Consider the following 15,142-nt stretch of genomic DNA (forward strand, 5'->3'; position numbering starts at 1 on the left):
GAAATCAAGAGACAATAGATGCATCATGTTGAGTATGAATTAGACAAAATAAGGAACATGAGTTTACTAGGGACCTACGGCTACGTGTTATAGCTAAAGTCTTGTTTTAAATAAGAAGCGGTAGTGGAAGTAAGAAGGCGCGTTATTGCAGCGTAGAGCGATGACTCGCTTTTTTAGTTTTAAAGGTCATTTAGTGATGAAGTATAACCCCTGAATTCCAAGCACAAACACAACTTTCATTTTTATTTAATAAAAAATGAGAAGCACTTGATTCTTTGATTTGAGTTAGAAAGAAGGGAGAAACGTTTTTCACTTGTTATGTAGAGAGTCAATTCGACGAAGTCATAAAAAATCTGATACACTCAGATTTTTAATCACTTAAATCATATCTCCTGTCTTGTTACAGCATTCAACAAAAAATTATGTCAGCGTAGCTCATCGTATTTTTAAACAGCTTCAAATAGTAGTTCGTATGTTTCCATCGGCATTCATTGGTTAAATGCACTAATTGATTGGCAAACAGATCGCGAGCCGGTCATACTGTTGCTCATAATACCGACGGAATAACAACGATTTATGCGAGACAATAAATTACAAACGGGATTAGGTAGCCCTTATTACTAGTGCAATATGATTTACTTTCCTATTTTAATATCCGTAATTTATGATATTGGCTGGCAATCGATCTTTTTGCTAAAACACCGTGCCAGCCGACGTGCGTCGTGTGCTCGACCCATGGTAAAAAAAGTTAATAAAATCTTGGAAGAATATCGGTAGCAAATAAAAAATTTGAAGGTCATAAAAATAACGTCCTTTTTGTTTAAGGGGAAGGATTTATATTAAAGCCTATTCAGTTAATTTCAAGGTAGGTACGTTTGAAGTACGGTTAAAGGTTTCAATTTTTAATTAAATACAACCAAATTCACTAGTATAGAGCTTACCATACCAAGCAAGACAATGTTTCACTCCGAACAACATCAAAACAAAAGAAAACCAAATAAACATCAAACTGCTAACTACGGAAATGAATACAGCAGCAATGCTCCTCCCGGTAAAAGTTTTGAGAGTAGCCAGCCAATAATTAGAGTAGAAGCATTCGTTAGTATAATTACCTGAGCTCGTACAGGTAAAGAGTCACGCAACGGACAGGAGATTCTCAAAATAGATTTACGTTTTTATTCGAAAGGAGGTCACAGTCCCAAATAGTCTCAATTAGAGTCGCGCTTTACTGTAGTGCGGAAGATTTTAAGCTTCCGTGCATTAACCTGCTTATTTTGTGTTTATTAGGAGAGACATGAAAAGCTAAACTTCTTAAAAGCATTTTTGCGGATGAGTAAGCGATGCAAAACGAATAATATTTTAAAGTATGCGAAATTAAGAGCCCTAGTTTGAATCAAAGGTCCGAGTTTTAACTTACCGATTTTAATTGGATTCTATAGTAAACCTAAGTTAAAACAATTCGTTTAAGGGTAGTTTTAGATCAACACCCAACCTTTTCGTAAACGTCAATAATCATAAACTTTTTTTGCTATAACTTATATATATAATGAAGTTTGAGGATTGCTCTAAGAAATCAGCCTCTCGTGATTTTTCAGAACGTATATTATTTAATGCGTGACTGTACTCCTAATGTGTAATATCAAAGCAACTGGACATATTTATAACAAACTGCATATGAGTATGTAAAACGTTCACAAATGTTAAATGTTTGCTGCGTGGTCTACAAATGACACGGATCCGACATATTTTTTTTGCCCCCTTTGTCTGGGCGTTTCGTCAGATGAATCATCGTAAGAGTGTTACTGGTTACTGGTCACCGGTTATTGTTAGTAATAAGACTATAAGTAAGTTATGCCAATTTAGTAAATCCCCTAGAAAAATGGTTCAATGAAGAAATGTTTCGTATTATGAAAAATTGTTTCGTATTTTTTACAGGATCAGACCATCGGTTGTACATAATATCAAAAACATTTGAGGTGAAAACGGGGTGTAGGGAGAAAGTCACAGAAGACCAGATATGTGGCGGCTAACTAACAGCGGCCTATATCTAAAGTAAAAGCTTCAAGGATAAAGAACACAAATACATCATCAAGAATCCTGAGTAGACACTATAATTTGATACCCCGAACATGTGTTATTTGACATTAATAACGGCCCAAATTATCGGTGGAGCCAGAATTAATTACCGCAGGAAATCTACTATAGATATTGACTGTAAACGATCCGAAGCCAGATTGATATCTAAAGGGATTGAAAATGATTTAAACTATCTCGAAGTTAATTTAGGTTTGTAAGATGTTATTTAATTGAGAGATTAAAATAGATGTACAGATTTACAGATTGTAGAAGTAACGGATTCCAATCGGTTTCTAATTTATTTTATCCTTTCAAAGTCGTGAAGAATTTAACTCGTAAGTCCTTTTACTAACAAATACCAAATAAGTAAACGACCAATTTATTTGCCATAGTATTTGTGATTTTTTTTGAGACGTATTTTATTTTTAAGCTGATTTTTTTTGCAAGAAGACATGCCAAGATTGTTTACCTTTTTTAATTACCTAAACAAGGAACACATTACACCTAGATACATTACACCAACCCCATCGGTAGGGTATCGCTGACCTCTGTTATCAATACGGACGGTCCCTGTCGTGAGGGCTCAGGATAATCCGTCTCCAAAGCGACTGGGACCCATCTCATGTATTGTTTTTGTCGGCAGATAACACCTTGTCTGGGGAGGTCTTATCGTTTTAGTAAAGGTTTATGCAAAAGGTAATTTGTTAGTGAAATATACACGTGAGTGTAATATCGAAACTGTTAGTTTAGGTCAACTTTCCCTTATTCTGGTGAAGTATCTAAAGTTCAGACTGACTGCACACATACGGCATATTAAATTAGTGGCTAAGAAAACAGATACCATGCTGTTGAACACGTGGTTTCGAATAACATTAATAAGAACAGAAATAGTTATCACTTCTATACAAAAGCCACAAAAAACCTACTCAGAGCCCAGAAATTTGAATTAACTTGATACAAACACAAAATCCTTTAAAAAACGACTACACATCATAACACAACACGCGGTAATACATTCATAAGTCATATGAGAATCCTAATGCTGCCGCGACGAGTTTAATCTGGCTTCTAGGAATGTACTACTTTAGGTTCTGCGACATTGCCACGGAGATAGAGCTTTCATATAACCATGCACTCGGTAGAAATATTGCATATCCGAGATTGAAGCATGAGCATTCAGTCGAGAAAATAAATATAATAAGGGTGAAAATGTGTGAAGTTTATTAAGAATATTAAAGCATCTTATTTTTAGTAAACGGAACCGTAATACTAAAGGTGTCTCTCTGTCCGTCTGTCACCGGTTTACATTTCTAGCAAATGTGTTTTTGCTTAGCCTTTTTTTTACAGTACCATATCACAACTGAGTGTCACAAGTCGGACTCGCACTTGACCAGTTATAACTTATTTTGTTTGAAAAAAAAATCTTCCATATCTTCTCCTAAATTAAACTAACTATTGTTAATCGCATAAATGCGTAGGAGTAGCTTTTAATTCAAACATTTACATGAGAAATACCTTTTATTGGAAACTATCGACAGTTATGCTGAATCCTAGAAAAACTTGTCGCGGTTAGGCATCGTCCCCCGGGAAAGCTTTACACTTCCGACCCAATTTAACACCTATTGACGAAATATATAAAGGTCGACCTTTAACCTTTCACGAGTTTATCGCCCAATAAGTTTCCAATAATGTGTGCAAGGCTATATCTTAGTAAAACGATAAAAAAGCTTGCTTAGCTGAAGTTATTGGGGCTTGAAACCGTGCAAAAGACGTAAGTTTCCTTTTAACGTTGCTGAGAGGGTAAAGACCCCAACGGTACTTAAAAGTTAGCTTAAAAGAGAGAATGATATGATCGGGGATAAAAGCTATAAGTTAAAAACTATGAGCACTCAACGCAACGATAATAAATAGAGGTAAGGTCGCATTAATAGTTAGGCATCATCTATTTTACAGTTTATATATAGGTATATAGAAGTGAAATTTTCCGTTATCATACTATCACATACTAAAACACAATTATTATTATTAAGTGTAGTTGTTAAATGCACCCAGTTTTCGCATAGTGATTTTTTAAAAGAATTTTAACATAAACACACGTGAAATTGAAGTTTCTGTACATTACAAAATAACGTTCGTCCAGTTTTAGTAACACATGGCGGGATCATAACACCGCTGTTACCGGAGCAGCCATCATTAGAACAAAACAGTTCCACTTTACCGAGTTTACTCTACTCATAAAGCGGCAACAATTGTAATCCGACTAATAAAGTTTGTGAGCGTCGAACAAGTTGCGACTTGTTCTAACCGAGTTATATGCAGACCTGTTGCCTGTACTATGATCTATGGAAGTGAAACGTCATAGTTGGCGTTGTGGGAGTGAGACAGCGCTACATACTGACAGAATTAGCATCTCACTCCCACGACACCTACACTCTTACTTTAAGATCTCAAAGTATGCGACGCTGAAACAACTGTTAAAACTATCTGCATTTCTTATTTGAAGCTTTCAAGAAGTTTTACATTTGTTTTCTTGACTTTATTTTTCATGTCTTATATTTTAAAGGCATAGTTCATATCAAAATAAGAGTAGCAGGATAAGCAATTTATAGGATCGGTAAGCACAAACATGTAAAGACGAGTTTTAGAATTCATTCGAATAATTATATTATTACTCGTTATTGATAAGAAAAATACTTATGTACTCTCACTACAAAGGCTGAGCCTTTTGAGTAAAAATTATTTTTATTATATCCACATTAAAAGGTGAAGTTAGGTTGCATTGACACGTCGTTACACAACTATACATCCCCCAACATTCCCCATTTTTGTCATTAGCGTAAACGAAACATGCATTGGTGACTTCAAGACTTTTTTCAAGAAAGGGGAGACAACATTCTTTTTAAAATATTTTGGATATCTTCAATTCTCGTGGCAAGCAACAGACGCCTTTTTTAAATACCATGAGATTTTATCTTTTTAAATAAAAAAATCAAATGAACTTGTTTTTAATTTCCCACAGGAAATGTGTGGTTGTCTGCGTCGTTTAAGGAAAAGAAGGAATCTAAAAAGTCGTGGTCTTTTCCTTAATTAAAAAAGTAAACTTTCCTTACTTATTCATTCGTGGTAGACTGCATAAGGACAGTCTTCAGCAAATATATACATACCTATATTTACTTATCGATTCTCAACAATCATTTATTTAAAGCCATAGAAATTCTCGTTAATAAGTTCTATCAGATTGAGTGTCGGCTTTGGACATTATTATACCTTTGTCTTACTGTAGCAAACTATATTTATAAATCCAGTTGTGAATCGGTTTCCTTGATCTCTTCATTCACGTAGGCATTCTGTTTTCGTTACGTTTGCAATCTTTGCAATCGTGGTGGCAGCATATTAACATCGAGTAGATGTTTTGGTTCTTTTTCCAATCAGAGGTGGAAAATAGCAACAAAAGGAAAGTGCATCAAGCTGTTACCGTGATAAATTCAAAAGTTTAAGTACTGCTTTTGCCTAAAACTATGCCAGTGATAAAGGTTTATTGTCATCAGTCATCATTTGTATCACAACTAGGAGCTTTTATACTGTGATTTCACATTTCACATAAAATAAGTACGGAGCAAGTAATACTTATTGGTTTTTAATCGTTTCGAATAGGTTTTTGTTCGGCCGTGTTTCACGTATGAGTTACCACAGTCAAAACGTGAAAGAGGTGGAATAAATCAGTTCTTCCTCGTAGCTTTTGTGACAGATCGTCCGATTCAACGAACTATGCATTCATATTCAAGCCGATATGTGTTATTTACTGCATGTGTTGGAAAATGACAAATGATGATTATGGATTTTTCGTCTATAAAGAAGAATGTTTGCAGTTTGCAATCAGCTAAGCGTATCCGGGTTATCAACGCTTAACTCGTTAAAGCCTCTTGAGCTTAAAGAAAACAAACGTAAAGGCAAAAACGCACACAAACAAACTCACACTTTGCCTTTTATAATATTAAAAGTGATACTCAACAAATACCACGTTCTTCTCCCAGCTTTCGTTCTCAGAAAGTACAAAAGATAAAAAGTAAATTAACCACATTTGCTCCCATTTCCACTCTGTTTATCATATACTGTCTACACGAATTTTCATATATTTTCCACAAAAATTACAGCCTATATTTACAGGCAGTAATTCTGGAAGCGAGACGCCATTCTACTGGCGTAAAGCGGCATCTCTTTCACACCTACCAAAGGAACACGTTTTGTGCGTGGTGGAAGGTCCTAGGTGGTATAATTGACGAACGTTATCTAAATTTAATGCTAACACCAACATTAACTGGACTTCCCGCCAAATCTCTGCGTTTCATTAACGGCAAATTGTATCTCTATGGTCCTGCTGATGTAAGGAGATCGTGTCTAATGGGCTGAATGACATAAAAGTTATCATTTAGTCAGCGCCCGAAATTTTTATGAGGAATGTGGAATTGTACCGCAAAAAACCACATTCGGCTTTCTGAACCTCCTTTGTGACGGATTTATACTTACCATAAATGAACGCTGGCTGAAACATAAAACTCAATAATAAAAATTATGACCAAATTAACAAAAAGACTCGTCACAATACTGGAATTTCACCAAATTCAATAGAAATTATCTAAATTATGCGGTAAAGTCCAACGTCCGGGATCCCGGTGAATAGTCCCGTTAACTACAGAGGTTCTGTAATCTGGACCTCATTTACTTTAATTTGTTCCTACGACGCTATGTGCTTACCTCGGAAACCAACTGACCTATATAAAGCGGTTCACTTGTATTTGTCAATACTAGAGTAATTCCTTTTATGTGCCAAAATACATATAATATAATCTTGCTAGTAGTTGGGTCAAATGCTGGGGTAAAAACCTTTTAATTTCCTACAGCTTTTTCTGCGTTATCATGCTTTAATTTACATGCTGTCTTAATAAAAACAAACAGAGAACTGCGTATTGCTCCATCAATCTACATCTTTATTAGTGACTTGCAACATAGCACAAATAAGTCGGACTTAGAACGGACCTTAAGTGACATGTTAGTGACATCTCAGCGACTGCGGGACTCAATATAAGAGGATTTCACGAAAAGGGTTTATGTCGCCTGCCGCCCTTACTCGAGTGTCTCGTGAAATTGAAACACATTGTGTTGACCTCAAATGCACGAAACGAAACGTACCGTTTCACATTTAAATTTCTAAAATTCAAACGTGAAATTTTGTTCCAAATTTAAACGCATCGTTTGTTTTTCCAATGTAGAAAGGTAATGAGTTTTGCTGCCATTACGAAGCCGTCGTGATCTTTAAAAGCTTGTGCTTTTATGGGTATTACATTTTTTAATAAAACATGTTTTTTTAATACCCCGGATTTCTTCTGTTTTAGAAATTGTTTCGTTTTAAAGGTTAATAGAATATTGTACTTTTATTAACGGACAGAAAGGAAAAGCATTTGAGATAGGAGCAATCAGGTATTAAAACACCGTAAGTATACGCTCTAAACGTAAAATCAATTTCACGGTCAAATGGCTCTTGGTTCTACGACCAATCTTCGTTCAATTGTTCGTCAAAGTCTCTTGTTCTCACACAAGAGGCAATAAATCACAACCACATTGGCTCCAATATATGACAATAGCTGCAAACCAACTAAGAAATATTCTTGGTTTATATGGGTTTCAAAACTATTTACCGGTACCAATAAACAGTTTTCAAGCCAGTATATAGGTTTCGATTTCTGCAGAACTATAAAAAACAACTAATGTGTACCTACAACATTTTTATGATTAAAAAATGAGAGTATTTTTAACAATATCTATTGTGACTTAAATTGTTTAAAAATCGAGCTCACGCCGCAGACCAATAAAAAAAGCAATCACTTGACCATACATCGCTTCACGTGTATACAACGACTCAATTAAAATGGTAAGTAAACGTTCAATGTACATTAAATACATGTCAACATTTATCTTCGCGTCGGGAACCGTCACATTCAGCCTGTGTTTTTTTTCAGCGTTTTAATATTGCGCGCTAAGTGAAATTGCTTTCGCAGCTTTTTCGCAACGATTATGGACGAAAACAAAACTGTCGTTTCGATACGAGCGTAAAGGGGTGCTTCACTCGCCGTGTTTTTATTATTAGGTACCTATTATCTTAAATACCTACCTATAAGTATTATCATTAAATTTCAAGATGACTCGTTTTACCTGTCGACTTGTAAGTATAGTGAATTAGTGTGCATTTTATTTATTTATTTCACACTTTGCAGCACCTTAACTAATTTTGCGAGAGGAAATCGATTTCTTTCCACCATTCTCTTCTAGTCCTGCCGTGTGGTCTCTTTTTGTTGTAAACCGTCGATTTAATTGCTACAAACTTTATGAATACATATGAAGCAATAAATAATATGATACACTCATTTTTTTAATACACAAATGTTTTCTGGCACTGATCAATGACGATTGCCTCTTTACATAAAAATGACAGCTTTTTGCAATAAGTAGTAAAAAGCATGTTCAACTAATTGATGTAAACAGAAACTCGTTTGAGGTTTTAATTACCTCGTTATTCGAACTTATTAATTGTGTTATTCTGTCCAATAAATAAATTAAATGTCGAATGTAATTTACTTGATGTATATTCGCTGTCTAATTAATTTTACAATAAGCCGTCTGTTATACACGATAAAATAGACGCGGTTATTTTACGTAATATTTAATTAATCGAAAACGAAATTATCTTCTTTTTAATTGTGTTCATACGTACTTTTATAATTCCGCACATACTCACACTTAACCATTTAGCCGATTCCATTTACATGACATAGTTTACAACCTTTCTAAAACTACCTTTAAATAATTTCTATCTGATGTGCAACCACCTTTACAGTGCAATATCAGGGTACGATTAATTCTGAACGCTACAGTACGGAACAACGGTAACTGCACTTTTGTATTGGTTATTCTAGTTTCAAAACTTTTCGACTGCAAATTGAAATACAGTTTCATGATATTTCCACCTGCATTTTATGTTCTGTATTTTTAAATTAGAATTTTTCGAGTATAGATTGTTTGGCAGGGAGGTCTTGGTTTTTGTATTTAAGTTTTTATTGGGGGTGGAATGATATTGTAGCTTTGTTTAGTATGATATTATGTTCTAGTAAACGTAATAGCATTTAAGCTGCCAAATGGAAACTTTTCAATGTCAAAAGTTGATTACTCGCCTAACGTCAGTTTTCTAAGTAAAGAAAGGAAGGTTTCACGCGCGCATGAACTATGTGCAAATCATACTCTAAAAAGTGTTGTATTCATGACTTGAATACATTCAAAAAGTTTTAATTTAGCTGTTATTAAACAAGAAAATATTAAAATAGAAGACTAACCCTTAGAAACTAAATCTTTTTCTAAAACGTTTAAGCGAACATATGTGTATTCCGTCTCCTTTGCTTAAGCTTATTAGGGTCGGCGTTACCCGAGTATAGCTTACCATCGTACGTATACGTTTTAAACGAAGAGGTTGTTCCGGATTTCCTTGACCATGCGATGGCCCGACCGCGCGGTTCTGTCGGCAGTTACTAACATATCGGGTAGAGGTTAGTTTAGAACTTTAGAGGAAACCTGTATCCATAATTGTTGAGAGGAACAGGAGATTTTAATTATAACTAAGAATAAGAATTTCAAAATTGTTTTATGTCAGCTAGCTGTTGCTCGCAGCTTCGCTAGCCCAGACGTCAATTATAGCTGCATAAGCATTACCCGCCTAAAAATAATCGGATAATTGAAGCTATATGTATATCCAAGGTGTCCCTATCTTCACACTAAATCTCATTAAGGCGTATAGAGGTTAAAAATATACATACAAACAAAGACACTCACATACTAACGCATTTATAGATAAAATGCGATGTTACACAAATTGCAATTGTGTTGACAGTAACTATCTTTTGATTGTAAATTTGCACACTAATTGTGTTACATTTAGTGTGCAAATTTACACTTAATTGTGTGAAATTTACTCACGAGAACTATGTACGACAGAGCATTGATATTGCAAACACTGGCAAACAGTGATATAAGAAGAAAGTCCCTTGTTTTGCTCCTACTATTATTGATCTAAAATCGAAGCTACACTATATATAAACAACCTTGTGATAATTGGAGCGAGATATGTTCTTATTACGCTAGGTAACGACTGTGAACAATATTATTTTTATGTAATAAAGCCTGGTACAGCTTTAGCGTCTTAATCGCATGTGAATCCTATTTTCTAATCATTAAGTTCAATGCAAGTCAAATTTATACCTAAATCTACCTAAAATGGCCCATAAGGTAATGTTCCAATATTTTTAAGAAACTTTCTTATTTATAATTATCACTAATAACTAATTTACCGAATAATAAATTCTTAACATTCTCAACTTTTCCTTAAGACGGTAAAATAAACTTTCACGAGTGTTTCAGAATATTCGAATTAACAACGTACAAATATTAACTCGTATGTATGTAGTAACATACACCACAACACCAAAAACACATCTTAATTCAGACCATATATCTCCAAAACCAATTTTCCGGTCTTATTCGATTGTATTCTGTTCCAATTTAGGCGCGGCAGTCATCCGTTATACTCAAGTCATTAACCCCGTGGCGTTTAGCCGCAAAGTGTGGAAGCGGCTTTATATGGCCGTATCAATCAGGAACAGATCTCTAGCACCTGTTACTACATCATACGGGAATGTGATTGATTGGTAATAATTGATATTTCAAGATTTGGCGCATGTAGACAGTTTAGTGTTTTAAGGGTGGCTTGTCTTTGTAAGTTAAAAAACTGTCTTGGGGAAAGATAGAATTTGGTCTTATGAAACTATTTTATTAGCACTAAAACAGAACTTCGTCTTCTTTCCTTATAAGCACACCGAGTTTCAGAACTGCTGTTTTCCGAGCCAGTTTTAAACTTGCTGCAATTTTCCGCTGCCTTTTCCCGGCCTAAAATCAGAATAAAGTTTCTGACTTACAAAATTCCAGAAACTCCATAAACATACCTACGTTTTGCATTTCTTGCATCCACTGAAAATTATACCTTTTCAACAGTACTATTATCCTTCGCATCTATTTTCATTCTCAGCTATTCACCATTACACAAAAAGCATCACAATTACCTAGTAAATGTACACAAGCAATCATTTTTAGTACACTTATAAAATCTCTAAAAACCTAGCACTTAAAACAATATAAGTCATTGATTATTTATACATTAAAATTGTTTAAAAAGTTGATAACAAGAGTTTCTTAATTTCCGCCATTTTCTTCTTTGGTATAAAAGTTAAGTTTAAAATGCTTTGCGAACCCCGTTGCGTCTCTTTTTGTCTATGACAGAGGATGGGATCCTGAATGCATATTACGACTTCGTGTTCAGGCGGCACAGATTAAATATTATTGTGTCAATTTTGATTTGTCTTCAGCCCTTATATTCGATCGTGTTTTTTTATGAAACATGGGCAATTGGAAAAACACGTAAATACGACGGATTTATAATTATTTTTACAAAACAAAACCAACTTAAAATGTAAATTCGCTAAATACTAAGCTAAAGAGATAGACATCATATTAAAACACTGGTGAAAATAAACATTTGGTCCTTTCCTATTCTAACATTCTTTATGCACATGACCAGGTAACATAACGGGAAAATACGAGCAAGTTGCACCGCCATCTTGCATTGCACTTATAAACATTATTTACACTCTTAACAACCATACGAAGACGCTACAAGAGCGCCACTACAGCAAACGTGACGTCATCAAATCTTACGAATGTTATAGTGATATTACGTGACCGTTCAGGATACCTACATATTATTAACTTAGTTGTAGATCAGTTCTATCGTGTGAGTGTGACGCCGCTATGGGCAATATAGAGCGCTATCTCGCGCTCACTAAGGCAAAAGTCCTGTCTCATGTATCAATAGTTGAAATTCTGGTTCTGCATATCTTTGTGTATTCAACTGTTTCTCTGGACTCAAAATGTATTAATTGCGTGCTGACTGCACAGAATATGAGGTTTTGTTAAATTAGTTAGAAGATAGAGTGCTTTCAGCGTAGTAATACATCGGCATTATATTAGGTTATTGAACTTAAAGCAAAGACATTTTTTTATGAGTTTTTAAAGATACTAGTTTTATTCATTCCACCATTTTAATATTTCCTGGACACTCCACAAATATTTTTTTATAAAACAATTTTATTCCATAGTCGATCAGTCAAATAAATGGTCTATTTTTTTCCAAAGATTAAGTAAATGAAAGCAGTATCTGCCAGTAGCTTCTGAATACCGGAGTTTATGATTTCTTAAATCTAACGTTTCACATATATGAACAGAAACATCTGCTACGGAACCAAAACTTAGAATGTTGAAGATTTATGCGATTCCGTAAAAGTGTCATATGTTTCTTCGCTTGTAAAATCCTACCAAGTTGTCCGACGTTCACGTCAGCTATCTAACCGTGTACTTTAACTACACGTTTTATGCAACACTTTGGATACCTGCCAACGAGTCGTTTTACATTCCATATATCATTTTTATTTCTAGACTGCCATCAAATATGTTGAAAATGTTATGTTATTATGATATTGCGTTCATTTCAAATAAGTACTTTTTACTGGTTTTCTACTTTCATGCTATTTTCTTTTCATTTGCCAAGATTTAAAACATGTATGTAGGTTGAGTATTTACTTAAGCTGCGTAGCATGTAGAAGCGAAATTGAATGTGGTCTTTTGTTTAAGAAATCCAATAAAACATTCTATGGAAATTCATTCACATTGTTTAAAAAATAATAGCTCAATTATGGATTTTTATTCTTTCCTCGTAACCTCTACGAAATTACGTAGCGCGTAGTCGTTGATACGAAAGTCTACGTGCTTTGTTAAATTGGAACTTATGATTTTGTTTATAAGTATATCCTATTATTTATTTGTTTATTTATTTAATCTTTTACGTACAATTGTGGTACATAAGGCAGACTTAATGCCGCGAGGCATTATCTACCAGTCAACCTTTGGGTATAATGAAAGACAGTTGGGATAGGTACAACAGTAGAAAACGAAACAATTAAAACTACTACTTAATATAGCTATCGCTAATTATAAACAATACGAATACATATGAAAATATATAACTATATACATAGATGATATTAGATATATAATTTAATAGATGTACTTAGATATAAATAAAATATACGTACATATATATAATATGACAAGACGACTATATCAATAATCGGAAAACCTATGGAACAAGAGTTTTCAAAAAGTATTCCCGAACTTGCCGTTTAAAAGAAAGTTTACTCGGAGCTTTTTTAATATCGAGGGGAAGAGCGTTCCAGAGTCTAATTGCCGTAACCACGAAAGTATTGGACATAAAACCGGTACGGTGAGGAGGTATCTGCAGGAGCAGATTTTCAGCAGCACGAAGGTTACGGTCGTGCGAGCTGCCTAGGATCTGAAAAGACCTTTTCAAATAGCACAAGGATCATTAATAATTGAGTAAAGCAAGCAGAGTGATCTGAGGGATCTTCTCTGGCGGATAGGCAGCCATTTAAGCTGAGAACGGTGCAAGGAAATGTGATCATATTTTCGAAGTCCATATACGAAGCGAATACAGTTATTCAGAAGTCGATCCAATTTGTTCAGAAGATTTTGGGATACATCAGAGTAACAAACATCTGCATAATCAATAATAGGGAGCACAAGAGCTTGGACCAGCAGTTGTTTAGTGCTAGACGGAAGAAAGTGCTTAAATCTGTAGAGGGAACGAAGCGTGGCGGAAACGTCGCGACTTACTAAATTAACCTGCTTTTCCCAGCTTAGTCGATCGTCGATATTTAAACCCAAATCCTTAACGTGAGGTGACAAAGGGATAGTAATGTCATTGAATTTAATAGGTACAAGACCATGAATATTGAGGCTACGCATATGGTAGACGCTACCTATTAGCATGGCTTGACATTTGCTCACGTTAACTGATACCCCGAACTGCCTGGACCAGTCACTAATACTACGCAGGTCATCGTTTAGGGTGGAAATGCAGTCATCCAAACAGTTGACATCAGCTTGAGCGTAAAGTTGCAAGTCATCAGCATACAGATGGTAAGAGCATTTCAGGACGTTGGTTATGGAATTTATGAAAAGTGAAAATAGTAAAGGAGAGAGTATACCGCCTTGTGGAACACCAGTCGACAGATCACACCAGTCAGAACATACCTGCTTAATACAAACCGCCTGCTGGCGACCACGAAGATAAGACGAAAACCAATCCCGTGATGAATCCGAAATCCCAATCTGTGATAAAATGGCAAGAAGGATGTCGTGGTCAACGTTGTTAAATGCGTTGGAAAAGTCAATTAAAATTAAAACCGTTAACTTGGAATTTTCCATGCCAGACCTGATATCGTCAGTAATTTGAGTAGAGCGGTAGATGTGCTATGTCCAGAACGAAAACCAGATTGAAATTCAGTAAGACAGTTATTTTTAAAGATGAACGAAGATATTTGTTTGTGAGCAACTGCTTCTAGAATTTTAGAAAGGAAAGGGAGAATGGAGATGGGCCTAAAATGACTTGTTAAACTGGGATTTGGATTTTTAGGAAGAGGAATTATATAAGCCTTACGCCAAATTAGAGGAAAAACACCGGAGTACAAAGAAAAGTTAACTATATGTGTAAAAATGGGAATAACACTATCAAGGATTAAGGTGAGCATCTTCCTGCTCACTCCGTCACATCCGATAGCATTTGACTTCAAGGACTCAAAAATTTTGAGTATTTCGAGTTCAGTCACGGGGGAAAACGAGAAAGTATTTGGAGAAAGTGCCGGCGTGGAAGATATTCTAAGAATAGTGTCTCTTCTTACATCATCGGCCAGACTGGTTGTTGCCGAAAAATGCGAGTTAAGGCCATTCAGAGACACATTCGGAGGTAAAACATTGGATGGTGAGTTAGCTATGCCAAGTGATTTGAGAAACTTCCAAATGTTAGCCGGTGAAGAGTTAAGAACATTCTCACAGA

Source organism: Trichoplusia ni, chromosome 1 (genome assembly GCF_003590095.1).
Source record: "Trichoplusia ni isolate ovarian cell line Hi5 chromosome 1, tn1, whole genome shotgun sequence".
NCBI lineage: Eukaryota > Metazoa > Arthropoda > Insecta > Lepidoptera > Noctuidae > Trichoplusia > Trichoplusia ni.